At 43.4% G+C, this 27,821-nt stretch overlaps 1 long non-coding RNA gene across 1 annotated transcript in view; it reads left to right on the forward strand.

Annotated features, from left to right (window-relative positions):
• The window catches only part of LOC309614435, a 35,289-nt gene continuing 7,468 nt past the window's right edge, over window positions 1-27,821 (forward strand). Inside the window, exon 1 of the long non-coding RNA XR_014236173.1 lies at window positions 1-27,817. This is a non-coding gene — a long non-coding RNA (uncharacterized lncRNA). The remainder of the gene's footprint in view (window positions 27,818-27,821) is intronic.

Consider the following 27,821-nt stretch of genomic DNA (forward strand, 5'->3'; position numbering starts at 1 on the left):
GGGAGACGCAAGAGGGAGGAGATATGGGGATATGTGTATATGTATAGCTGATTCACTTTGTTATAAAGCAGAAACTAACACACCATTGTAAAGCAATTATACTCCAATAAAGATGTTAAAAAAATTTTTTTTTTTTATGGTAGGGACTTCCCTGGAGGTCCAGTGGTTAAGACTCCACACTTCCACTACAGGGGGCATGGGTTCAATCCCTGGTCAGGGAAATAAGGTCCTGCATGCCACGCGGTGCGGCCAAAAAAAAAAAAGAATTTCTTATGGTAATCACACTTGGTAACAACTGCTGAGGATGATCCTGTTAAAAAAAATCATCTCCATGCTTACCATGTGGCAGGCCCCATTCTTGGCACAGGGAATGGAGAGATGAGTTAGGCGTGGACCCCTGGGGAAGGAGGAAGTGGGATTTCAGCAGATGTACAGAGCGTCATTTTAAGATTAGCCCATTGAGACTTTTGGGAAAACAGCCAACTGAATGCACACTTCTACTTTTGCTACACCCCTTGGCTCCACTAGGTTGACAGTAAAGGGATTTATTATTTTTTTTAAAGGCATAAACCGTTAAGGACTGGAGAACGGGAGAGGAGACAATAGTGAGAACATTTTGGAGAACAGAAAGCAGATGGGTTAATCGGCAGAACTGAGAAAACCCAATCCTCAGGCAGCAGAGGGGAAAGTCAAAGCCAACCTGATTTATCCCCCAAAATCCCTCCCAAAGGCTCGGGAATTGGTGGTACCAATTCCTGAAAGTAAAATTGGGGAGAGGAGTGGGCAGCAGAGAGGAGAATGTGAAATAAAGGAAATTCCCTAAAAGTCTGTTTGAGGAGCAGTCAGATTTGCAGATCCTCCCAGCCCCCGCCCGACTCTAGGTAACTGGCCACCTACCTATGCAAAAGGCTGGAGGTTTATTCTTTGGAGACAGTAAAACAGAGTATCTGGACTTGGGGCCCCAGCACATTTTCAGGCAGAGCTACTGTATTGAAAACAGGAGGATTAAGTGAAATCTTGTGTTTAGTTTCCTGGGACTGCTGTAACAAATTACCACAAACTGTGTGGCTTCAAACAATAGAAGCATATTCTTTCATAGTTCTGGAGGCCAGAAGGCTGAAATCAAAGTGTCAGCAGGGCCATCCTCCTTCCAGAGGCTCTGGGAGAGAATCCATCCCTTGTCTCTTCCAGCTTTTGGTGTCTGTTGGCATTCCTTGGCTTGTGGACATATCTCTTTCTGCTCTGTTTTCACATTGTCTTCTCCTCCAAGCTTCTCATCTCCCTCTGCCTCTCTCTTATAAGGACACTTTTGATGGCACTTAGGGCCCACCTGAATAACCCAGAACTATCTCCTCATCTCAAGAGCCTTAACTTAATCACAGCTGCAAAGAACCTTTTTCACAAATGAGATACCATTCACAGATTCCAGGAATTTAACATGGGTATACTTTTGGGGGCTGTTTTGGGGCCTGCACGCTGAGATACCCTATTCCAGTCCTTTGCCACATCTGCAGGGCTGGCCCCATTGCTCACATCCAGGGGCCAGGCAAATTATATGTAGTGGTCTTTCCCAGGCCACTCCATTCCAGGTAGGAGACTGGAAGAATATTCTCCAGAAAATCTGGCTAGACTCAGAGGAATCACCTAAAGATGTTTTAACATCAGGGGGTTCCCAACAAATGGCCCAGTTCAATGTCAACAGCCCACTTCCCAATATATACAATGATCAGCTTCTTGGTCCCCTACTCTTAAATATGAGCAGAAAATCAAGAAATATCAGACATCTGAGGGTACCGTCTTAAATGAAAAATTGAGACCAAAGCAAATAGAGAAAAGTAACTAAAGAAAACAGACAATGCAGGAAGGAAAGAAAAAAAACTAAAAAAACAAAAAAATCAAAAACAACTTTTCAGAGAGTTATCCTGAAGCAAGAACAAGATGCTATTAAAAATAGGAATATTTTGAGAACAAAGAGGGCTTCTTGGAAATTAAAAGCAGAGATATTAAAAATTTAATAAAAGAGATGGAAGATAAATGTGAGAGTTTGTCTCAGAAAGTAGGACAAAAAGACAAAGATAGAAAATAGGAGAGAAAAGATAAATTGTTTCAGGGACCGGTCTAAAAAATCCCACATCTGAAAAATAGGCATTTTATCGAGAAAGAAGAGAAACGGGGTCGGGTGGGGGAATCATCAATAAAATAATTCACAAAAATTCTCTAGAACTAAAGGACATGTGTTTCCAGATTGAAAGTGTTTACTGAGTGCCCAGCATGCTGGATAAAAATAGATCCATAGCAAGGCACATCATTGTGAAATTTTGAAATACCAAGAACAAATTTGTGAAGAGAAGGAGAAATAGGTCACTTCAAAGTATCAAGAGCAGAATAACTTTGGACTTCACCAAAATTCAGACATAAGAAGGTAGTGGATTAATGCCTTCAAAATTTTGAGGGAAAATGATTTCCAACATAGAATTCTATACCCAGCCAAACAATCATCAAGGGAGCAGATAGAATAAAACCATTTTCAGATATGGGAAGTTGAAAATTTTCTACTTCCCACACACTCTTTCTCAGGGAGTTACTGGAGGCTGTACTTTTTGGCTACACCAAAAAGGGTGTGTGTGTTTGTGGTGAGACAAGGAAGAACAAGACACAGGACCCAGGAAACAGAAACACAGCACAGTGGAGAAGCAGATGGAATCCCCAGATGATGGTGAACGGACATCCTAGGATGACAGCTGTGCACCAGAGTGGGTAACAGGTTAGATTCCAGCAGGTCTGAAGGCTCCAGGGAAATTTCTTTAAGAAGGTGAACACATAGAGTTTCTGAGGCATTAGAAGGAGTTGAGAGGATACTTGCACCACTGACAAAGAGTTTAGAGTTGAACTGATAACAAATACTGAGAAAATTAGGTCAGCTTGAGCGGGGTCAGAGAACAAGACAATAATCAACTTTAAAAAAAAACAAAACTGGGACTTCCCTGGTGGCGCAGTGGTTAAGAATCTGCCTGGGGCTTCCCTGGTGACGCAGTGGTTGAGAATCTGCCTGCCAATGCAGGGGACACGGGTTCGAGCCCTGGTCTGGGAAGATCCCACATGCCGCGGGGCAACTAGGCCCGTGAGCCACAACTACTGAGCCTGCGCATCTGGAGCCTGTGCTCCACGACAAGAGAGGCCGCGATAGTGAGAGGCCCACGCACCGCGATGAAGAGTGGCCCCCGCTTGCCGCAACTAGAGAAAGCCCTCGCACAGAAACGAAGACCCAACACAGCTAAAAATAAATAAATAATAAAAATAATAAAAATAAAGGAATTCCTTTAAAAAAAAAAAAAGAATCTGCCTGCCAATGCAGGGGACACGGGTTCGAGCCGTGGTCCAGGAAGATCCCACATGTCGTGGAGCAACTAAGTCCGGGTGCCACAACTACTGAGCCTGCGCTCTAGAGCCCGCGCTCCTCAACAAGAGAAGCAACCGCAGTGAGAAGCCCGCGCACCGCAACGAAGAGTAGCCCCCGCTCGCAACTGGAGGAAGCCTGCGTGCAGCAGCAAAGACCCAACGCAGCCAAAAACAAAATAAATAAATAAACTAAAAAAGCAAAACAAAACAAACAACAACACAAAAAAACGCTGTGGGGAAAAGCAAAAGGACATCATAGTTTACCATGGTGCTCAGTGGTGAATGTCACAATTATGTAATTAGTAAATATTGATCTCACCAAAATTACCATATACCTATCATGAGAGGATGGGGGAGTGGGAAGGGTATACACATATGTGCTGGGGCCAAGTGTAGGTAAGGAAAGAGAGCAGAACCCTCATATCCTAGAGTGGGAAAGCAGATTATTCTGAAAACTGAAAAATTTAGAAGTGGCAATCAATAGAAGCATGTTATTTAGAGACATGGAATTAAATATAAAAAATTTAGCTTAAAGTAGTCGAAGTCGTTGCCTTTGGGGAGGGGGAAATGGGAGGAAGAAGTGAAGTGGGGACTTCTGCTTTTAGAAAATTTGACTTTTCAATTCATGTGCATGTATAACCTTGATAAAATAAAATCTAAAACCAAAAAATAAAAAAGGACAGGCATACCATATATTAAAATGTTGTTTTGATAATAGCTATCTCTGCATTGTGGACCATGGATAATTTTCCCCCTTTTTCTTACTTGTCATTATTTTAGTAATTTTTGTCTGCAAATAACATATGGCATAAAGTGAGAAAAAGAATATTTTTTAAAGGGAGAAAGAAAAAAAGGTCTGCCCAGGGGCAGCCTGGAAACCAGTGTTTCCATCTGTCACCAGGTCTCAAAGTGGGGACAGTGAAAAGGATACAAAGGTGAAGCAGGGTGGGCGGGGAAGGAAGAATTGACAGAGCTTGGTGACTCACAGAATAGGGAGGTGAGACAGTGTCACAGAGAGAGATATCAAAATAACCATGGCCTTGACTTCCTGTTTTTAAATAAATATGACAAGCTGGCATATTTCTAGGTTGTGAAAGATGACTGAATGTTCCTAGTCACAGCACAGTGTCAAAGGGTGTTACTTATCAATACATTTTATGCTTCTACTTTTACTCACCTGCTGTTTACTTTACATGGCAGTCCAAGTGATCCTTTTTAAGCATTCATCGGATCACGTTACTCTTTTGCTCAAAACCATCCCATGGCCCCTCATTTTACTGTGAACAAAACCCAAAGTCCTCTTAGTTATCTACAGTGCCCAGTTTGGTCTGCTTCTTGCCCCTGCAGTGGTCTCTGACCTTCTCTTGTACCTTTTCCTCTGCACCCCAACTCAGTGGGCTTCAACTCATTGAATGTGGCAAGCTCATCCCCAGCTCAGCACCTTTGCACATGCTGATCCTTCATCTCCCTTCCTCTAGATATTTATATAGTACCTCCTAGTTATAATTCAGGTTCCATCACAAATGTCACTTCCTCAGAGGGGCCTTCAGGAACCACTCTGCCCACTTACCCCAGCCAGCTACTATCTCTTGCAACATTTTACTTTCTTGTCTTCAATGCACATATCACCATGTGAAATTATCCTGGTTTTCTCTTTTTAAAATGTTTTAAAATTATTGTTGAGATATAATTCATTTAACATAAAACTCAGCATTCAAAAGCATACAATTCAGTGGCTTTTAATCTATTTATTATGTTGTACAACCATCACCACTGTCTGATTCCCAAACGTTTCCATCACCCCAACAAGAAACCCTGTACCTGTTAGCAGTCATTCTCCCCTCCCCTCATCCCTGGCAGTAGAAACCAACCTACTTTCTGTCTCTGTGGATTAACTATTCTGAACATTTCATATAAATAGAATCATATACGTGGCCTTTTTGTGTCTAGCTTCTTTCACTTGGCATAATATTCTGTTTCTTATAAAAATTTGCTTCCTTATTATCTATCATCCCCTTTAGACTCTCAGAAGCTCTAATACCTAGAACAGTGCCAGTATAAGTCATTAAATTTGGATTAAGCACCTATCATGTGTTATGCACACAGTAGCACAAAAAATCCTCTCCAAGGAAACTCTCTCTAATCTTTATTTTTTCCTAAGTAGTCTTCAAGTCTCCCCTCATGCATCCCCAAGGAGGGTGATGGGCCAAGGCTTAGTGGGCTGGTTTGGGGAAGTCTCCCCCTTCTTGGCCCAGCAGACATGATCCAGCTCTCTCCAGAAAGGGACACCTCACACCAGCACAGAGGCCCCAACCAAGACTGAAACAAAAGATAAGTCCCAACTGAGCACCAGTTACTAAGGGGTTTCCCTGTCCCTTTGGTTCTTATTCAAGACAAATCTGAGTGACAGTTAAGATATTCACCTTAAATAAAAAGTGGAAGGGACCATGGGACAAGGAATATGGGAAGCATCTAATTGCACAGAGAATAGCCTCCACGACCAACAAGCAAGGAAATCAGGACCTCAGTCCTACAACCACAAGGAACTGAATTCTGCCAACAACCTAAATGAGCCTGGAAGTGGATTCTTCCCAGAGCCTCCAGATAAGGATTTAGACAGACTGCTGTCTAGACTTCAGCCTGTGAGACCCTGAGCATGGAACACAGCAGAGCCTGCATGGACTTAGGACCTAAGAACTCTGAGCTGGATGTAGTTTAAAAGAAAAAAAAAAAAAAAAAGATATTCACCTTGCTGCCTGCAGTCCACCACTAAATGCAGGCTTGCTCTGAGGACCCCAGGGCTGGTTGGATCACTTGGGCCAGCTGGTAGACCTAGAGGCCCATTAGAATAGGAGTTAAGAAACCAGATGCTGGAGTCAAATTTCCAGAGTCCAAACCCCAGCACCGCCACTTACTACCTCTGTCACCTTGGGCAAGTTACCCTCCCCGTGCCTCAGTTTCCCCAGTATGCATTTCAGAGTATTATTTTTAGATTAAATGAACTAATATTCATGAAGTCTTAGAATGACGCCAGGTACATATTTAGATGTTTCTCAAATTAAAGTAACCCCTCCCCAGATAATATATGTATGCCTAATGGGGAGACTGCTTCCAAGTGATGCTGCACTACTTTTTTTGCTTCTCCTGGGTTGGAAATACTGGTTGTTGTGACATCTAACCACAGTTTTGTTTTTTGTTTTTTTTGTTTGTTTGTTTGTTTTTAACCTCATTTAAAGACCAAAAGGGTAATTCCTCTCTGTTTCCTAAGAGGAGAAAAGTGGAAACATTCCAATTATTCGTTAATGGAAGAGTAAATGCAGACACTGAAAATGACTCACATGTATGGATATTAACTTAGGAAAGGACCTGTGCTCTGCCTTGGCAATGTAGTATAACGGTTAAGGTCATGGACCTTGAAGGCAGACCACCTATGTCTGAATCCCAGCTTGACTACCTATGGCTGTATGACGCTGGCTAAAATACTTAACCTCTCTGGGTCTCAGTTTCCCCATCTGTAAGGTAGGGTTAATAATAGTGCTTATCATACAGAACTATTGTTAGGACAAAATGAAGTAATACATCGAGAGCAACTAGCACAAGCATTGTAAGTATTCATTAAGCCTTAGCTGTTACTGTTTAATTAAAAAAAAAAAAAAGCACAAATGGACTTTAGGATTTAAACATACTTCTATGCATTGAAAAAAATCTGAGATAATTTATAAACTGCTCTAAAATTATAACTGTTTTTCACTCTCTTCTTCATGCTTTTCTGTATTGTCTGAAAACAATTTTTCATAATAATAAGCCAATACTACTTTTGTAACCAGAAAAAAAAAATTTAAGTTAATTCCATTTGGGGGTGGGGGAATTAATAAACAACTCCACCCTCCACTGCAGAGGCAATCAATGAGTTATTTGCCTGTCCTTGCCTTTTGTGTTTGAGGACTGTTTTTGCCTGGGAAATTCTTGCTAGAACACGAAGTTACCCTTGTTTGCTTAACTTCTCTCTCTGTGAATCAGCCTGTTAAAGGCTGGGGGGGCTCTCCTTCCCCCTGCCTGACTTTGTTGCAGGGGAGGAGGTACTGACTCACGAAACCCCTGGTTCATCTGGCCGTTTACTTCACTCACAGTCATTCAACAGGGTTGGGAAACAAACATGGCCCATCCAATCAACAGAATTCCATGGTTCCTCTCAAAGATCGAGACAGATTCATATCTATTACCCTGGAAAGATGTTTGTGATCACACCACTCAGTGAAAATAAACAAACCAACTACAGAATGATATTTATTCAACAAGTAGGTATTGAATTCTTAGCCACTCTGTTCAAGGCACTAGGGACACAGCAGTGGTGAGCGGAGAAAAACCCCTGCCCTGGTAGAGCAGAAATTCTGGAAGAAGAGAAAGAGAGCACAAGAAAACAAAGTTAATTTAGGTAATGAAAATTGCTGTGATGCTGAAACAGGAGGGAAGGGGGAAGGGCACAACATTTTAAAGAATAACATAGCCTGGGGACAGGACAGAAACTGATTAGAACCAAACAGGTCCAAGATGGCAGATGAATCAACTTCCACTAGACCTTGAGCCTCAGTATATGCTCATTGCAACACATCAGCAAGCGAAATGATACACCCACAGGCGCCATGACAGTTCCAAGGCTGACCATAAAGGTCAAAAAGTGGGCAGTGACCCAATTCCTGGGAATCTCCACTCCCTTCCCCAAAATAGCTGGAATAATCCTCCCACTCATTAGCCTATGAAATTACCCACCCCTATAAAAACTGACAACCCCATACTCTGGTGCCACTCTTGCCTTCTGAGATGGGCCACACTCTGTCTGTGGAGTGTGTTTCTCTCTAAATAAATCCACTTCTTATCTATCACTTTGTCTCTCACTGAATTTTTTCTGTGATGAGACATCAAGAACCTGAACTTCATTAAGTCCTGAAAAGAGGTGTGTGATCTCAATTAAAAGACCGTGGGTTTTGGCTGGGTTCGAGTCCCAGCGTGTGGGTTCAAGTCCCAATCTGAGGTCCATGGTTTTAATGCAAGAGAGTGGGAGGTAGGCAGAGCTACTTAGATAGGGTGGTCATGGAGGGCCTCTCTAAGGAGGTGGTGTTTGAGTTGAAAACATACAGTGTGATTCCACTTTTGTAAAACATATTCCTCTATGTGTGTGTATATGCCTGTTTACTATAAGCATAGAGGAAAAGTCCAGAGAGATACTCATCAGAATATTTCTGCTTTTAACTCCAGATATTTCTGGAGTTCTGTTCTATGCATTGGCCTGGGAAAAATTCTCAAGACACTAAGCTGATTCAGGCAGGTATGGTCCTGCCCTCAGAGGACTATCTCCTTTTCTGATTCCCCACATCAGCCGAACTGGGCTGGACTCCAAACTCATCATTGCAAGTAACAGAACCTCAAACTAGTCTAAAGGAGAATTTATTGGCTCACATAAGGAAAAGTCCAGCGATATAATTGGTTCAGGCATGGCTGTATTCAGGAGCTCAACAGTGTCAACAGGCCTGTGTCTCTCTTCAGCTCCCATCTCTGCTTTCCCTTCTGTTGGCTTCACTCTCAGGCAGGCCCTTCCCATGAGGTGACCAAGACATCTTCAGCTTCTGTCCTCCCAGCTCAGCGATCCTAGGGAGAAAAGAGCACCCCTTTCCCTGGCAACACCAGCAGAGTTCCAGAGCTGCCTGTCATTGGTTCACTTTGGATCACATGCTTTCCCTGAGCCAGTCACATTGGCTTGAGGGATGCAGGAATGCAGGTGAGGATAATGCATCCACTCCCGGAGCCAAAAGGGAGTCTCCCTCACCTGGACCACATCTACTGAGGAGGGGAAAAGACCACCCAAGTTGCTACTGGGAAGGCCAAAAAAAAAAAAAAAAAGCATGATTAACTTTTTGCCACACAGTAATGACGCGGGATAGGAACACTTACCATTTCCATTTTACAGAGTAGATTTGAAGCTTAGCAGCTTTCATAAGACCACACAGCTAAGAAGTGGAGGAACTGGTGTTTACGAAGTCTGTCTGATACCAAAGCCCCCAAATGAGGATCATGATGTTGATAATTATTGTAATAAGAACTACTATTAGTTGAGCACCTACGGAGTGCTAGGTTTTGCAAGCACGATCTCATTTCATTCCCCCTGCAACCCTTTGAGGCAGGTGTAGTGGACAGTTGTAGTTGACTCCTTGATATCCATTCCAGCTCAGCCACAGGCCTGGGACCCATTTAACGTAAGCCAATCATGGGAATTGCATCCCCTTGCCAGAGATTGGTTTGGGAATGGGCATGTGACCCAAGTCTGGCCAATGAGAAGTGAGGAGACGTTTGCCAGAGGCTTCTTGGAAAGTTCTTCCTCACTTTCAGGAGAGGGTCTGGAAGTGACCCTCTTTTCCTGTTGGACATGAAAGAGAATGCCTGTAGCCCTGATAGCTCTTGACAGTCATCCTACGATGACGAGGAGAACCAGCCTTAGGCGGAAACCGACACTGTGGATGGAAGAACAGAGAGACGGAAAGAACCTGAATCCTTGATGATATCATTAGGTTGCTAGAACTACCTCTGTCCTACAGGTGGCCTGACCTGGACGTCCTGTGAGGGAAGCAGGATAGCCTGTTCTAGTTAAGCCAGTTTGTGTTTTATTGGCTCCTTTTTTCTAGCAAAAGACATGCTAATGGACTTAGTATGGATTTTTAAATCTTTATTTCACGGATGGGGAAACTGAAGCTCAGAGAGATCAAGTGAGTTGCTCAAGGTCACACAGCAAGCCAGGCTTTAATCCAGGGTTTGTCTGATTCCAGACTCATCTCACAGTGTGGTTTCCCCACAGTAGTAGCCGTCCTTCTGCTAGATATTTTTTGAGCACCATGACGCTGACTCCTCCTAACTACCCTGTGAAATAAGTGCTTTTATTATCCCCCCCTTTTTTAAAATTATTTGCTTTATTTTTTAATTTAATTAAATTAATTAATTAATTTATTTATGGCTCTGTTGGGTCTTCGTTTCTGTGCGAGGGCTTTCTCTAGTTGCGGCAAGCGGGGGCCACTCTTCATCGCGATGCGCGGGCCTCTCACTATCGCGGCCTCTCTTGTTGCGGAGCACAGGCTCCAGACACGCAGGCTCAGTAATTGTGGCTCACGGGCCTAGTCGCTCCGCGGCATGTGGTATCTTCCCAGACCAGGGCTCGAACCCGTGTCCCCTGCATTGGCAGGCAGATTCTCAACCACTGCACCACCGGGGAAGCCCCTATTATCCCCATTTTGCAGATCAGAAACATTCACAAGGGAGGGGAGGTTGTTTAGCAGAGAGGCTTTTGGATCTGAGGCTTTGCTTTCGGGTTTATGATTCAGAGCCAAGGGCAGATAATAGTCAAGTGGAAGGGGACAGGAGTGGGATTGGGGAGTAAGGAAATCCTGAAGGTTGCAAAATGCTAGGGTCTTATTTCAACCCTGCTGAGGTATTGAGGCAGGAGGTTTGGGAAATAGAACCCCAGAAACTCATTTGTCCTCTCAGGATTGGCTCTTAATTAATTTTAAATTTGGGTTAAAAAAATTCATGTAGGGAATACATCACCATTTTAGAAAAAAATTGGAAATATAGGCACATAGTAAGATAACATAATTTTAAAATCTTACCAATACTCCAGCTGTATAGTTGTTGAGAATTATGCTTAATCCCTTCATGCCTCTATTTCCTCTACATGGGGAGTCAGGAAAGCCTTTCTGAGGTTGTAGCATTTGAGCCAAGGCAGGAAGGATGAGATGGAGCCACCACTGGAAGAGTGTTCCTGGCAGAGGGAATGGCATATGCAAAGGCCCTGAGGTGGGAGTGAAGTTGGCTGACTGAAGGGATGGGACGATGGCCAGTGGGGTTCATGAGAAACAAGGGAAGGGGGAGTCGAAGGAGATGAGGTCAGGGAGGTAGACTAGAGTCAGATCACAAGAGGGGGAAATGGTTTTGGGGACAGGGAGCTGCTCATGTGCCCAAAACACAGATGATCAGCCAGTAATCCAAGCAGAAGTTTTATTAATTAGCATCAGGCTTCTGAGAGGAAGGGCAGGTGAGAGACACTACCAGTTAGTCGGTACATTTTTACCAAGTGTCTACTCTGTGCCAGGCCCTGCCTGGAGTTCTGGCTTCCAGGAACATTTGCTTTGAAGATCAGAAATTCAGGGGCAGCCAAGTCTATAAAGAGTCATTTTTCCAAAGAGGACAACTGACTGGCCAACAAATGGATGGCAAGAGCCTCAAGATCCCTCCAAAGCAGGCAATGCAGGTTAAAACATTTAGAGACATTTCACAGCTGTGGACTGGCAACAATTTGAAAATCAAAACCCAGCAAACTGTAGAGGAGTGGTTAACAGCTCAGGCTCTGGAACCAGCTTCCTCGGGTTGGTACCATGCTCTGCCATTCCTAGCTGGGTGATTTGGAACTAGTTACTTCACCTCTCTGTGCCTCCATTTCTCTATCTGTCGAATGGGGATGAGAATTGTCTTTAACTCAAAGGTTCTTAGGAGGATTACATGAGCTATTTCATGTTAAATGTTGAGAAAGGTGCTTGGCACAGACTTAGCGCCATATGTGATGGTGGTATTATTATTGGTGAGGAAGTGGGAAACAGAAACTTTCATACACAGCAGTTTGGCATTTGAAAGGCATGCACCCTGTGACCAGCAATCCCACTTCCAGGTATTCACTGTAGAGAAGCTCTCACACCTGTAAGGATGGATAGCTTCACCCATAATAGGCCAAAAGTGGTATCGACAGTATAGGTGTCAGCGGGTGAGTGGATATTATAAACTGTGACATATCCCCATAAAGGAATATCATTGAGCAGCAAAAATGAATAAACTAGATCTAAAGAGGTCTTAAAAATATAATGTCGAATGAAAAAAGAAACTTTCAGAAGTAAACTCTTAGTATGATAGCATTTATGTAAATATTAAAGTCACAAAACAACATTATATGTATAGTAATACCAGGGGTGATATTGAAATATGACCTGGGCACCAACCGATCAGAGCAGAGGCTGACCATGTGGACCCCAGCGGGTGGTCCAGAAGTGGCTTCTCCATGCTCACTAGCACCTCCCAGCCTCCCCACCCCTGTTCCGTCCATTCTATTGCTTATTAGCTCTGTGATGTCAGGCAAGTTGATTAATCTCTCTGGGCATCAGCTTTTTCATCTGTAACATGGGAACAATAGTTGCAAAAGCTAATACATACACAGTTCCCCATGTGCCAAACCCTCATTACAATCCTCATAGTAACTGTTTGTGGTAAATTCTATTATTACTCCCATTGTGTATAAATGGAAACTGAGGCATAGAGAGGCAGAGAAACTTATGGTCATGGTCCATAGAACTTAACCTATAGGATTATTGCAAATATATAGTAAATAATACATGTTAAGAGCTTAGGAAAAGGTTTAGCACTGAATAAGTGCTCAGTAAATATTAACAGTTATTTTTATGTCACTGCCCTGCTCAAAAGTCTTCAGTGGTTCACCATTGCCCTTAGGAGACAGTTTGAACTCCTCAACATGGGCTACAAGGTCATGGCCTTTTCCCTTCCCACCTCTCTATCTCATTCCCCTGTTTCCCCCTGTTCTCAATTCTCCAGTCAACTTTCCTTCTCTCAATTCCACCCATACCCCTCACCTTCCCTGCCACTGGGCCTTTGCACATCTTTTCCCTTGCCTGAAATGCTGTTTCCTCCTGCTCTTATTTTACCTGGTTAGCCTCTAAACACCTTCACAGTCATATACAGTGACACCTCTTTCAGGAGACCCTGTAGGAATCAGGTCCTCCTAGTCTGTGTTCTCATAACTTTAAAAAAATGTCCCTTAAGTAATGCTTATCCCTCCTGGAATTAACTCTTTAGTGTTGGTCTCCCCCTCTCAACAGTGAGCTCTTGGAAAGCAGGGAACTTCTCTGACTTTGTCACTGTTTGTGGCCTGTGGCAGGCATTACAGACTGGCTCACTCAACACTTGTCCCAATCCCCTTGTAATGTGGCTTCTTGTACTGTAACAGCTAGAAAGTGAAAAACTAGATTTCCCAGACTTCCTTGAAGCAGGAGTGATTCATGTGGTCCAGTTTCCCCTGGTAAGCCTTAGAGGCAAAAACAAGCTGTGGGGATGCCAAGTGGTAGAATCTTCTGGCAAGCACAACGGTGGAGATATCTGGTCCTTCTAGGGAATAGTAGTGGAGTTGTAGCTGCCAGCCCCTAGTTCCCTAAGTCCTGAGCAGGTGGCAGAGGCAGCAGAGATGTTTCTGTTGGAATAGTTCAGCAGTGAAGTTTTTTATTTCTCCTGGCTTTGATGCTCCTGGCTACAGTGGGGTTATTTAGCATCTGTGGTACCGCCTAATACCTTTAATAAATCCTTTGTTCCTTAAGCTGGCTCTAGTTGATTCTGTTGTTTGCAATTTAAAATGCCTTGTGCACGCACTCAATAAATTTCGGTTGAATGAATGATGACCTCTTAGGAACCTCCCTGTTCCCACTGCTTTTATCCCCAAGTGGTAACATCACAAGCCCTAGACGGTTACCTTTCTTTCAAAGATCAGGGACGGGAAGATGACGTGGAATGTCTTATCACTGGCAGGCCTTGTAGATGAAAGAGAGTCCTAGGGAGGAACTGGGGCTGTCTCCTAGGGCTGCCGGGGGAGCTGGCTGGGGCCTCGGAATGATTGGGCTTGGAGAAAGGATGTTGTGTGAGGGAGAGGGAGCGGGCAGGGTGGGTCACCGAGCTGTCCCGGGGCCATCGGGGCAGGGATTCTCTTATTGGGGCCCACCATATGTCAGTGCATGTACTGCTTTTCAGCTGAAAAGCATGTTAGAAAAATATAGTTATGAGCCAAAGATTTTCTAAGGAAGCTTAAACTGCATGTCAGCCAGAGCACTTTTGGCTGTGAGTGACAGAAAAACCGATCTTAGGAAATGCTTAGGTTGGGTTCCTGCAGAAGCAGATCTGAGACAAGGATTTGTGAGCAAGTAGTTCATTTGGGAGATGATTCTGGGAAGCGCTGGTGGAGGAAGTGGTAAGTGAGATGGGGAAGGGAAAGAAGCCAATATAAGGGGGGGGTCACTGAGCAGGTAGTCACTTTGGGCGACTGAGGCTCAGCCCCATCATGGGGCTCTGGGACACAGAGCAGAACACAATTCAGCACTGCCCACTCAGTGGGCAAGGGAGTCGGGGTATTTATCCACCGACTCCTGTCAGTCATTGGGGAGGGTGAACCCCCCCGCCCCAGCGTTCTCAGTCTGTTTGTACTAAATGCTCATGGGGGACAAAGCCCTCAGACAGAGAGCACAGGGGCTGGGAATTGGCAGCCATAAGGTCGTTGAGCATCAAAATAATGATTGCCAAGGGGGTATGGGCAGAGGATCAACATCATCTGCTACAGTGACTTAAGACAAAAAAAAAAAAAAAAAAGAACATTTGGCTCATGGAGAATAACATGTCCCAGGATATGCTGGCTTCACATACAGCTAAATTCAGGGGCTCATAAGTTATCAGGACTCAGTCTCTCTCTTACTCTCTCAATAGTGGCCACCTTTGAGCTTCAGGCTCTCTTCATACTGGTCTAGCTCAGCAGAAAGTAAACAATGCTTTCCCAATGACTCCAGAAAAAACCTGAGGGTTGACTCATTGGTCCACTTGGGGCCCATGCCTATCCCTGAACCAGTCCCTGTGGGCAGAGGGATGAGGTATTGATTGCCTGCTTCAGGGCATTTGTACTCCCTTGGAGCCAAGGATGGAATTAGCCCCATATGTTTCATATGGACAGGGAGTAAGGAAGGGGGCTCCCAGGGAAATCTGGGTGCTGTTACCAGAGGATGGGGAATTGGATACCGAGTAGATAAAACCAAGAGGACAGATGTAGTCCAAGCTCTCCATGTGTAGATGAGAACCAGCACCCCAGATAGGGGAAGGGACTTGCCCAAGGTAATTCAGTTAGACAACAGCAACCTAGCTTCCTGTCTTAACCCAGCATCTTTCCACCAGGAGCCGGTGGCCTCTCAGTAAATCGGGTTGGTTTATCCAGTGCAAACCCTTTATATCCTCCCATCCTAGCTTCTTCTCTCGATCCATGAGAGCCGTGTGTGACTCTAATACATATCTTCCTGCTTTTATTAAATAAATATTTAATCCTCCATTTCCCAGGCAGAGAAACTGAGCGTTTTTAAAAAATAGTGTTAATTCAGCGGTTAGCAAGCTTTTTCTGTAAAGGGTCAAATAGTAAATCTTTTAGACTTTGTAGGCCACTTAAGTCCTCTGTTGCATATTCCTTTCCTCCCCCTCTTTTTTCTTGTCTACCTATTCCTTCTCATTTCTTCAGCCCTTTAAAAATGTTAAAACCATTTTCAGCTGCAAGGGCCAACAGGCCACAGTTTGCCAATTCCCAGTATAATGAAAGAACATAAGACTTGGTGTCCCAGAGGGTGGACTCTGGTGCTGATTTAGAGCAAATCCCTTCGGCTCTGAGCCTCAGCCCCTCAGCCATGAAGGAGAGACCATACTTCCTCTCTCTTGATGCTGATCTAAGAAATAAAGATTATGAACATAAGGTACTATATATTAAAGTACAAACTAGAGACCCCAAATAACCATGGCTTAACAAGGGAAAAGTTGTTTTTGTAATTGAGATAAAATACACATAACGCAAAATTCACCGTTTTAACCACTTAAAAATGTATACTTCAGTGAAGAGAGCAGTTTTTAATTTCTTTTTTAAATCTACCTTGGATCTGAGGGGGTATGAGTGCTCCAGGGCCAGGATGGCGCCATGGAGTGGGGGCCTAGGCTCCTACCTTGTTGCTCCTCCATCCCTAGAGGGGCATCCTTGTCCACATGGTCCAAGAAGGCTCCCCAACACCATGTCTGTCATTTCAGCCAGCTGGAAGGGAACAGTGAGGGGAAGAACATTGCCCATTCCTTGTGAAGGCCAGGACCCAGAAGTGGGTCCAGGGGATATGTAGGGGAGGAGCTTTCCATTAGCTACAACTTAGTTGCATGACTCCACCTTGCTGCGAAGAAGCCTGGGATATGTGGTAAAGCTGTGGGAAGCTGTGTGTCCAGCTAAGAATCGGGTGTTCTCTTACTAGGAAAGAGGGGCAGGAACAGATATTGGGGGGAATCATTCATAATCTTTGCCCAAAGCATCTGGCTCAGAGAGGCCCTACAAAAGATAACTGCTATTGTTGTTGCCTCTTCTTTGAAAAACTCTGTAGGTGTATTTGAAAGATATACATAAATACTGGATACTGATACCACCCTGCATTGGATTTTGGAATCAGTACAGTAGGGTTTAAGTCTCTATTTTCATGCCTTCCTAGGCTATGTGATCTCTCCGAATCCTGTTTTCATCAGTCAAGCAGGGATAAAGGCATATTATTCATGCAGGGGCTGGGAAAATCAATGGACGTAAAGGTCATGCACAATGTCCAGCCCAAAGGGGGTGCTCAGTAAAGGGTCATTTTATTGATAAGAAATGTGTATGATAGGTAAGAACATGAGCTCAGAGATCAAGCAGACCTGGGTTCAAATGTAGACTCTTCTACTTCCTAGCTGGGCAAACTATTTAACCTGGCTGTGCCTCAGTGCCCTCATCTGTGAAATGGGAGCAGTAACAGCTCCAGCCCACTAGATGTGTTTCAGGCTCCAAGGAATTGCTGGCACATTGAAACCAGCAGCAAGGTGAGTTATTATTAGGTCCCCTTTCCCAGTCTGAGCTTGTGGAGGAAGAGGCAGGGTCAAAAAGCTGATGCTGCAAGCTTAATGTTGTGCAAAGAAGTCATACATGAAAGAATTAATGCTGTATTGTGCCAACACACGAAGTTCAAAACAGGTAAAAATAACCATTGGTGTTGGAAATCAGGGTAATGGTTACCATTCAGGGTGTCAATAGAGGCTGGAAGGAGGCTTCTAGGGGACTGGAAAAGTTCTGTTCCTTGGTCTGGGGGCTAGTTACCCTGGTGTGTTGCCTCTGTGAAAATGTATTGAGCTGTCACTTGTGTATGTGCACTTTTCTGTATGTATGTTACACTTCAATAAAAATTTCCCTCCAAAAAATAGTTGTAGTCTATTAGAAAGCCGGCAGTGGCTGAGGGCCGAGGGGCACAGGTCGGGGCATGCTTCCTCGTCAGCCACCACAGTTTCTGTTTCAGCTCGAGGTACAGGCATCAGCTTCCCCTCCAAATGCTCAGCTTGGCGTCTACCACTGGAGCCTCTGGCCACAAAGTTCCCCTTACCCTGTGATGTGGCCTGATTACCACATCCGGGTCCAGTCTGGTGCCAGCCAGCCTGACTGCCCATGTTATCAGCTCCTGGACCGTGGGAGAGACTTGTTTAGACAGGGGAACTTCCATAAGTCACCGGAACAGCAGCCTCATTTCATTGATCTTACAGCTGGGACTAGTGCTGTTCAGTCTTCATTTCATTAACCCAGACACTGTGTATGCAGCTCTCGACAAGGTTTGTGGTTGGTACAAAGATGTTTCATTCATTCATACAATAAATATTAATTAAGCACCTATGAGGCACTGTGCTGGGTACTGGGGATGCCTCTGCGTAGAAAGCAGACATGGTCCCTGCTTTCCTGGAGCTGACTTATTAGTGGAGGGAGATAGACAATAAATAAACAAATAAATATATAGTATGTTAGATGGTGATGGACGCTATGGAGAAAAATTAAGCAGAGATGGAGACACAGAGTGTAAGACAAGTTTGGGGGCGGGGTTTGCAATTTTTAACAGTGTTCAGGGAATGCCTCCCTGAGAAGGTGACGTTTAAGCAAAGACTTGAAGAAGAGGGAGTGGGCTAGGTGAGGATGTAAGGAAAGAACGTTCCAGCCAGAAAGGAGAGTAGGGCGCTGAGGTCAGAGAAATTGCAGGGAACCAGATCCCCTGCCTTGGGGGTCAGGGTAAGGATTTTGACTTTTACTCTAAGTGAGAAGGAAGCCATGGGGGGATATGAGCAGAGAAGGGACATGATCTGATTCTACCTTAATGCTGGCTGCTGTTTTGAGAGTAAGTTATTGAGAAAAAAGGTGAAAGCAAGGAGACCAGTGAGGAGGCTGCTGCAATAATCTGGGTGAGAGATGATAGTAGCTTGGCCAGAGATGGTATCAACAGAGGAGTATGGATGCTGGATGTATTTTGAAAGTAGTGCCAAAAAAATTGCTGATGATTGAATGAAGGGGGCGGTGAGAGGCAGAAAGGAATCCAAGATGGAGCTCACATTTTTGGCCTGAGCAAATAGAGAGATGAAGGAGACATTAACTAAGATGGTTAGAAACATGATGGGGCAGTTTGGGTGGGGAGAAAGTCAGGAGCTGGATTTGGGGCATATCCATTTTGAGATGGCTGTCAGATCTCTAAGTGGATATGTGGAAGGGGCAGGTAGAGATCTGGCCCTCAGGTTCAGGACAGAGGTCTGGGCTGAAGCCATCCATTCAGGGAAGTCAGTGTTTAGATAGTATTTCAAGGCAGGAGATTAGATTGGAGAAGGTATCCGAGGACTAAGCTGTGGGGCACATCCAACACCATCAAGGTCAGAGAGACAGGGAGAAAACCAGCAAAGGAATTGAGCAGGAGCAACCATCATTAAAATAAAATTGATTCACCATTATTAAAATAATAACTACCCTTGGAAAAGATTGTATCAAGGTGGAATGCACTCCAAGATAAATTTTTACAAAAAAACAAACAAATCCAAAGTGCAGAAATGTATATACTTACGTGAGTAAAAATATATATAGTATTTTAAAACCATCATAGATTGGTTTAGGCAAAAATCATCAATGAATGCTAATCTGAGGGCTTGGAGAAATTTATGAGGAACAAAATATTTCGTTGGTCTTCACTTGTCCCCCCAGTAGATTCCTTATTAGTTTCAAGGAGGACTAGTATACCTTCACCAGGAAATCAAAATCGACATCAGCAAGGAGGGGCAGGTGGACATCATGTTTCTCCAAATGTGATCCCCTGAGAAAGCTACAACATCACTTAAGCCATATTTCAGCCAGGGATGCATAACTTAAATCACACTGGGGCAGACTGTATTTTCCAAAGATGGTCACACCAATATGTGTCCCATCTCAAATACTTTTCTAATGAAGTGACATCAACATGTCTTGTCTAGAGGTGGAGTCCAGGTTCCTTGGCCTTGATCCTGGGCAGAACATTGTAACTTCTTCAACTAATAGAATTCAGTGAAGGTGCCATTACTTGACCTCCAAGCCTAGGTCATAAAAGGCAATATGGCTTCCTCCATTCTCTCTGTCTCTCACTTGGATGCTTGCCCTTCTGTCCCAGCCAGCATATTGTGAGGAAGCTCAGGGCACATGGAGAGGCCTGGTATAGGTGTTCTAACCAACAGCCCCAGCTAAACCCCAGCCAGCAGCCAGCATCAACTGCCAGATATAGGAATGAATGAGCCTTCAGATAATTCCAACCCCTAACCTTTGAGTGTTCCAGCTGAGGGCCCGGATGTAAGTCTTCTTTACTACCCCCTTTCTGAATTTCCGTCCTTTCAGAATTTGGGGTAATCTGTTACACAACAATGTTAAGAGAACAAATCTCAAGTGAGGAACATTCTATGCAAAAACTGGCCTGCTTTCTTCAAAAGTGTTAATGTCATAAAAGACAAAGAAAAGCTAAGGAATCATTCCAAATGAAAGAAAACTAAAGAGACATAATAACTAAATGCAAAACATGGTCTTGAACTGGATCCTGTACTTGAGGGGAAAAAAAAGTGCTGTAAAGGATGTTATTGTAACAACTGACAAAATTGGAATATGGGTGGTAGATTAAAGTATTATATTAAGGTAAATTTCGTGAATTTGGTAACCGTGCTTAGTTACACAAAATAATATCCTGTTCTTAGGAAAGATATGTTGAAATATTAAGGGGTACATGGAGCATGATGTTTGTAATCTATTCTCAAATGGTTTCAAAAAATAAATATTAGTAATCCATAAATATATTCACATGAAGAAAGAGAAAATGATAAAACAAATGTGGCAAAATATTAAAAATTGGTGAATCTGGGTAAAGGGCGTACTGGAATTCTCTGAATTATTCTTACAGCATTTCTATAAATTTGAAACTGTCTCGCAACCTGTAATTGTGGTTGCGTCTGGGGTGGAAAAAGGAACATGGAGGAAGGAGCCCCACTTTTTCACCCTTGCGTAGTTTTTGGAAGTATTACCTGGTTAAATAAATAACTAAAAAGTGAAAAGTAACTAAAGTTCATTTATTAGACACATGTTCTAGGCACTGTGTTACTACTTACATGCTCCAGACCATTCTCATTTATTCCTCTCAACTATGCCCATTGCACAGAGGAGAAAACTTAGTCTCCAAGAAGGGAGGTGATTCACCCAAGGCAGAACTCAGAACCAGGAGTTAACCCAGGTCAGTCTCATCTCAGAGGCGTCAGTTGGGCAGGATCTTCATTGTTTAAAGGAAGAAAAAAAAAGCATCTGGCTCTTACTGTGTGGGTGTGGATTGTCCATTGTGAAGATTAATAAGGGGTGTAGCCATTTGACCAATTAGTCATTCAACAAACATTTATTGAAAAATCTTTATTGGGCTCAAAGGCAGATTGACTATGATTTACGAGTACTGGGCGGTATTAGGAGTTCTAGAGTGTTCTGGGGTGAGTGAGGGGCAGCCAGGGTACAATCGGGAAGTATTTCTGTGTAAACTGCCTGAAGAGATTCCAGAGGAAGGGGTCTTGACTCTCCAAGTATCCAATAATTTGAGGTGAGTTATATTTTTTCCTTGTCAATAAATACTTTCTTACCTATTTCATATTTATAGTTTGTGTTCTTTTTCTAAAATTGCATGAACTTCAAAACCCATAACCACTAAGAATCGAAGAGCGATCTCACAGTCTCGGGGGGTTGAGCAGTTACAACACAGTGGCAGGTACACTGCTGGGGGAAGTAGAGGTACCATAAGTAGCCCTGATCCAGTCACTCAGAAGTACCCAGGCTGTCCTTCCCATTTCCTCACAGTTGCCCCCAAACTCCTGTTTGACCAGCAATTGATATTTTTATCATCTACTTTCTTGCTGTCCCAAAAGTGACACGGGTAACTGGTGATGGCTCTGTAGCACGTGTGTGATAGTATCAGATAATATACTGAATACTTGTCTGCTAGGCACCCCCCAGTCTGAATTTACTGAATTCATCTCATTTAAGCCTCAGAATAGTCCTATGAGGTACACACTATTATTATCTCCATTTTACAGACGAAGACATTGAGGCATGGAAAGGTTAAGTACTTTGCCCAGGTCACAGTGGCATGTGGAGGAAACAGGAATCAAACTTGGGCAGTGTAGTGTTGCCCAATACTGTGGGCATCTGCGGCTCATACCCGCCCAGAATCCCAACTTTCCTTTGGGGATTCACCCACTTCCACTTTGGACCATGTGGTTTGGGTGAAGCTGACCATGCCCCTTGGCTCTGGGGTAGGTCATGTCATCAGTCCTGGCCCATCAAAGCTAGCCATGGAGATTAATTCAAAGGCGACCCCAGCCAGGTCAATGGGAACCCTCCCTCAAAACCTTTATTAAAACTAGGTGAAAAAAAGTACTCCCCAGGGTGGCAGGGATGGTAAGAGAGAAGCAGCCTAGAGCTACTGAGATCTTCTTTGTCACCTGCTTGAGAAGGAAGGCAATACAGGCAAATCTGAGCATGACAAAGCCCCACTGACATTGCTTGAGTCCTGGATCCAGCCATACCTGAAATGCCTGTGGGCTTTTCCATTAAGTGAGCTAATATATTCTGTCCCCCTCCCCCATTTTGTTGGCTCAGTTAAGCACATAGTAGGAGCAGATGTTCAAACAGCAGTTGTGGTTGCTGTCATAGTCACAGGTCCATCCCCTTCTTGTTTAAAACTTTCTTTAACAGCTTTATTGAGATATAATTCACATACCACATAATTCACCCATTTATGGTGTCCAATTCAATGGTTTTTAATATATTCAGAGCCATGCTGCCATCTCCATAATTTTAGAATATTTTTATCACCCTAAAAAGAAATCTCATATCCATTATTAGTCACTACCCATTTCCCTCCAATCCCCCCACACCACCCCAGACCTAGGCAACCACTAATCTAACTTCTGTTTCTATACATTTTCCTATTCTGGACATTTCATATAAACGAAATCATATACTATGTGCTCCTTTGGGTCTTTCCCTTAGCACATTTTCAGGGTTCATCCATGCTGTAGCATGTGCCATTAGTTCATTCCTTTTTATTGCTGAGTAAGATTCCCTTGTAAGGGTATATCACATTTTTTTTAAATATCTTTATTGGAGTATAATTGCTTTATAATGGTGTGTTAGTTTCTGCTGTATAACAAAGTGAATCAGCTATACATATACATATATCCCCATATCTCTTCTCTCTTGTGTCTCCCTCCCTCCCATCCTCCCAATCCCACCCCTCTAGGTGGTCACAAAGCACTGAGCTGATCTCCCTGTGCTACGTGGCTACTTCCCACTAGCTATCTATTTTACGTTTGGTAGTGTATATATGTCCATGCCACTCTCTCACTTCGTCCCAGCTTACCCTTCCCCCTCCCTGTGTCCTCAAGTCCATTCTCTAATAGGTCTGTGTCTTTATTCCCGTCCTGCCCCTAGGTTCTTCATGACCATTTTTTTTTTTTAGATTCCATATATAGGTGTTAGCATATGGTATTTGTTTTTCTCTTTCTGACTTACTTCACTCTGTATGACAGACTCTAGGTCCATCCACCTCACTACAAATAACTCAATTTCGTTTCTTTTTATGGCCGAGTAATATTCCATTGTATATATGTGCCACATCTTCTATATCCATTCGTCTGTTGATGGGCATTTAGGTTGCTTCCATGTCCTGGCTATTGTAAATAGAGCTGCAATGAACATTGTGGTACATGACTCTTTTTGAATTATGGTTTTCTCAGGGTATATGCCCAGTAGTGGGATTGCTGGGTTGTATGGTAGTTCTATTTTTAGTTTTTTAAGGAACCTCCATACTGTTCTCCATAGTGGCTGTATCAATTTACATTCCCACCAACAGTGCAAGAGGGTTCTCTTTTCTCCACACCCTCTCCAGCCTTTGTTGTTTGTAGATTTTTTTGATGATGGCCATTCTGACTGGTGTGAGGTGATATCTCATTGTAGTTTTGATTTGCATTTCTCTAATGATTAATGATGTTGAGCATTCTTTCATGTGTTTGTTGGCAATCTGTATATCTTCTTTGGAGAAATGTCTGTTTAGGTCTTCTGCCCATTTTTGGATTGGGTTGTTTGTTTTTTTGATATTGAGTTGCATGAGCTACTTGTAAATTTTGGAGATTAATCCTTTGTCAGTTTCTTCATTTGCAAATATTTTCTCCCATTCTGAGGGTTGTCATTTCGTCTTGTTTATGGTTTCCTTTGCTGTGCAAAAGCTTTTAAGTTTCATTAGGTCCCATTTGTTTATTTTTGTTTTTATTTCCATTTCTCTAGGTGGTGGGTCAAAAAGGACCTTGCTGTGATTTATGTCATAGAGTGTTCTGCCTATGTTTTCCTCTAAGAGTTTTATAGTGTCTGGCCTTACATTTAGATCTTTAATCCATTTTGAGTTTATTTTTGTGTATGGTGTTAGGGAGTGTTCTAATTTCATTCTTTTACATGTAGCTGTCCAGTTTTCCCAGCACCACTTATTGAAGAGGCTGTCTTTTCTCCATTGTATATTCTTGCCTCCTTTACTAAAAATAAGGTGACCATACGTGCGTGGGTTTATCTCTGGGCTTTCTATCCTGTTCCATTGATCTATATTTCTGTTTTTGTGCCAGTACCATACTGTCTTGATTACTGTAGCTTTGTAGTATAGTCTGAAGCCAGGGAGCCTAATTCCTCCAGCTCCGTTTTTCTTTCTCAAGATTGCTTTGACTGTTCAGGGTCTTTTGTGTTTCCATACAAATTGTGAAATTTTTTGTTCTAGTTCTGTGAAAAAGGTATATCACATTTTATTTATCCATTTATCAGTTGTTGAGCATTTGGGTTGCTTCTACTCTTGGCTATAATAATAATGCTGCTATGAACCTATGTGTACACGTTTTTGTGTGGGTGTATGTTTTCCGTTCTTGGGCATATTCCTGGGAGTGGAATGGCTGGGTGATATGGTAATGCTATGTTTAACCTTTATTATTATTAGTTTTTATTGGAGTATAGTTGCTTTACAATGTTGTGTTAGTTTCTGCTGTACAGCAAAAAGAATCAGTTATACATGTACATATAGCCACTCTTTTTTAGTTTCCCTTCCCATTTAGGTCACCACAGAGCACTGAGTAGAGTTCCCTGTGCTATACAGTAGGTTCTCATTAGTTATCCATTTTACATAAGGTAGTGTATATATGTCAATCCCAATCTCCCAACTCATCCCATCCCCCTTCCCCCCCCTTGGTAACCATAAATTTGTTTTCTACATTTGTGACTCTGTTTCTGCTTTGCAAATAAGTTCATCTGTGCCATTTTTGTAGATTCCACATATAAGCGATATTATACAATATTTGTCTTTCTCTTTCTGACTTACTTCACTCTGTATGACAATCTCTAGGTCCATCCGTGTCGCTGCAAATGGCATTACTTCCTTCTTTTTATATGTTTAACATTTTGAGGAACTGCCAAACTGTTTTTTGAAAGTGGCTGTACCATTTAACATTCCCACCAGCAATGTATGAGCCCCCCTCCCCCACCTTACTTTTGCTGTGTAACTCTGGCAAGTTGTTTCAATTCTCTGGGCCTCAGTTTTCCATATTTGAAATGGGGACACACCATTGTGAGGATTAAAAAGAGATCATGCATATGAGATTTAGGGCAAATCTCTTAAGTTCTGGGCCTCAGTTCTCATCTGTGAAATGGGGATAGCAAAAGCATTTCCTTCATAGGGTTTTTCTGAGGAGGAAAGGAGACAGCTGCTAGAGAACAGGACACAATCAATAAAAGGTGGCTGTACCCCTAGTTACAATGTGATTCCCTCTTTCCAGTTGAGCAAAACTCGCCTGCACATCTGTGTGCTATGCACTGGACTGTGTATGTATCAATGCTCCCTTGATTTTCTTTCTTTCTTTTTTTTAAAATTAATTAATTAATTAATTTGTTTGTTTTTATTTTTGGCTGTGTTGGGTCTTCGTTGCTGCGCGCGGGCTTTCTCTAGTTGAGGCGAGCAGGGGCTACTCTTCGTTGCGGTGCGTGGGCTTCTCATTGCGGTGGCTTCTCTTGTTGAGCAGCACGGGCTCTAGGCACGCGGGCTTCAGTAGTTTTGGCACGCGAGCTCAGTAGTTGTGACGCATGGGCTTAGTTGCTCCGCGGCATGTGGGATATTCCCGGGCCAGGGCTTGAACCCGTTTTCCCTGCACTGGCAGGTGGATTCTTAACCACTGAGCCACCAGGGAAGCCTCTCCCTTGATTTTCCAGTTGGAATTCCTTTGCCTTGTGCAACCCTGGAAGATCTGTGGTCTAATCGTTGATAATTGGCTGACATTACGGAACCCACAGAGTGTTTCAGTGGGGTGACATGATCTGCTGATGAATGACACATCCCCTTAGATATAGAAGCTGCCAAGCTTGAAGCAGGAAAGTGTGAAAACCCCATGACTGAGTCATGATCCCTGGAGTGGGATGGGGGTGGGGAGGTGGGGGAAGGAGTGGGAGGGGGCTGGATAAAATCTCAGTTCCCTAAAGGCATCCGGCCTTTCTCTCTGATCTCATCTCTTCCTCTCCCTCCTCCTACAGTAGCCATCAGTCAGAGTAAATCCCTCACATTTTCTGGAACAAGCAGTACTCTCCAGACCTTCGCGCATGCTGTTCCCTCTGCCAGGAGCACCCTTTCTGCTCCTTACCTCCCCGTCACCTCTCATAGTCCAGTTCATCCTTGGGTTTTCAGATTAGAGGTCAACTTCTCCAGGAAGCTTTCTGCAGTGGGGATCTTTTATCTTGCCTATGCAACGTTTGTTTCCTCTGGATCAGAAAACAGCATCTCAATTTTCCTTTGGGGAGCCACTACCTCCCCAGCTCTTATCCATGGGGTTCAGATATGGGCCCCTGGCTCTGCGGGTGAGCCTGGCCAATGAGCATATCCCATTCCCCTGGCCACAGTGATTGGCTCCTGGATGGGCATGTCATTCCAGTGAGGCCAATGAGACTCACTGGAGTTTTGTTGGAATTGTTGGGAGAGAGGATCTCACTTCCCACTGGGGTTGCCAGTTACAAGAATTAAGCAAGCTTGGAGTTGCTTCTGGCCATCTTTGGCACCATGTGCAGAAAGCCTGTCTGAAAGCAAATCCAAAACAGAGGAAAGCAGAGCTGAAAGGTGGAGAAAGAGATGAAAGAAGAGACAGAGACATATATTTTTTGACATTGTTTGAGTCCCTGGAGTCATGCCTCAAGGCAGTTTTACATCTTGATTTCTTATAACTCAGTAAGTCATCCTCTCCCACTTTTATTTCACTAGTTTGGTGGGTATTCTTTCACTTGCAACATAAATACACCTGACTAATACTCCCTGATTCCATACACACCCTTGAGCTGGGATGGATACCCTTTCTGGGCTCTCCCACAGCTCCGTTTCTTCCATTTTCATTGCATTTAATAGATTGTATTATAATGATCTCTTTGTTCGGTTGTATCCCCCACGAGACTCAAGGAGCAGTTGTGCCTTGTTTACTGCGGTATCTCTAGCACCTAGCCACACCCAGCACATAATAGCACCTCAATAGATTAAATTTTCATTCCTTTTTAAAAAATTACAGACTAATTCATAGTAGCATATATATACATACACAAAATGATTCTATAATTTTCTATGGGTCTGTATGGAAATGCACAAAAGAAGTTTGGAAAGCTACCACCCATGCATCATGGTGTAAGTTACCTTGCATCATGGTGGTCACAGGGAGAATGTACTTATGTATCACTCATTATTAAAAATTAACTAAAAATGAAGCTTAAACAAAAGCGGCACAGGCTCTTTGTAATAACGAATGCAAACAATTCAAAAGTGTATAGTTAAAAGCGAGAGTTACCTAGCCTCTCCCAATTAATATTTGTTGAATGCAGGAATAAATGTCACAACTATAAATAGTTGATGAATGAATGATTAAATAAGAAAACATTTCCTTCCAGAGAGACCTCAATTCAAGGTGACCTCCCTGCCACCGCCCCCTGCCCAGCCCCTAAGAGGCCAGCTGGTTTCCCTGAAAGTCTGGGCCTTGGGCCAAGGTTTTATTTCTTTCTGGACTGGGCCCCTGTCTGGGAGTCCTTTTTCCCCGGAGCCTTGTAGAATGACTCACAGGGTTTTTTGTGGACAGAGTCCCCTAGTGACCAGAGGGTCACCTCCTATTCTTCAAGCAGGTGG

Source organism: Balaenoptera borealis, assembly GCF_965194805.1.
Source record: "Balaenoptera borealis genome assembly, chromosome: 16".
Lineage (NCBI taxonomy): Eukaryota > Metazoa > Chordata > Mammalia > Artiodactyla > Balaenopteridae > Balaenoptera > Balaenoptera borealis.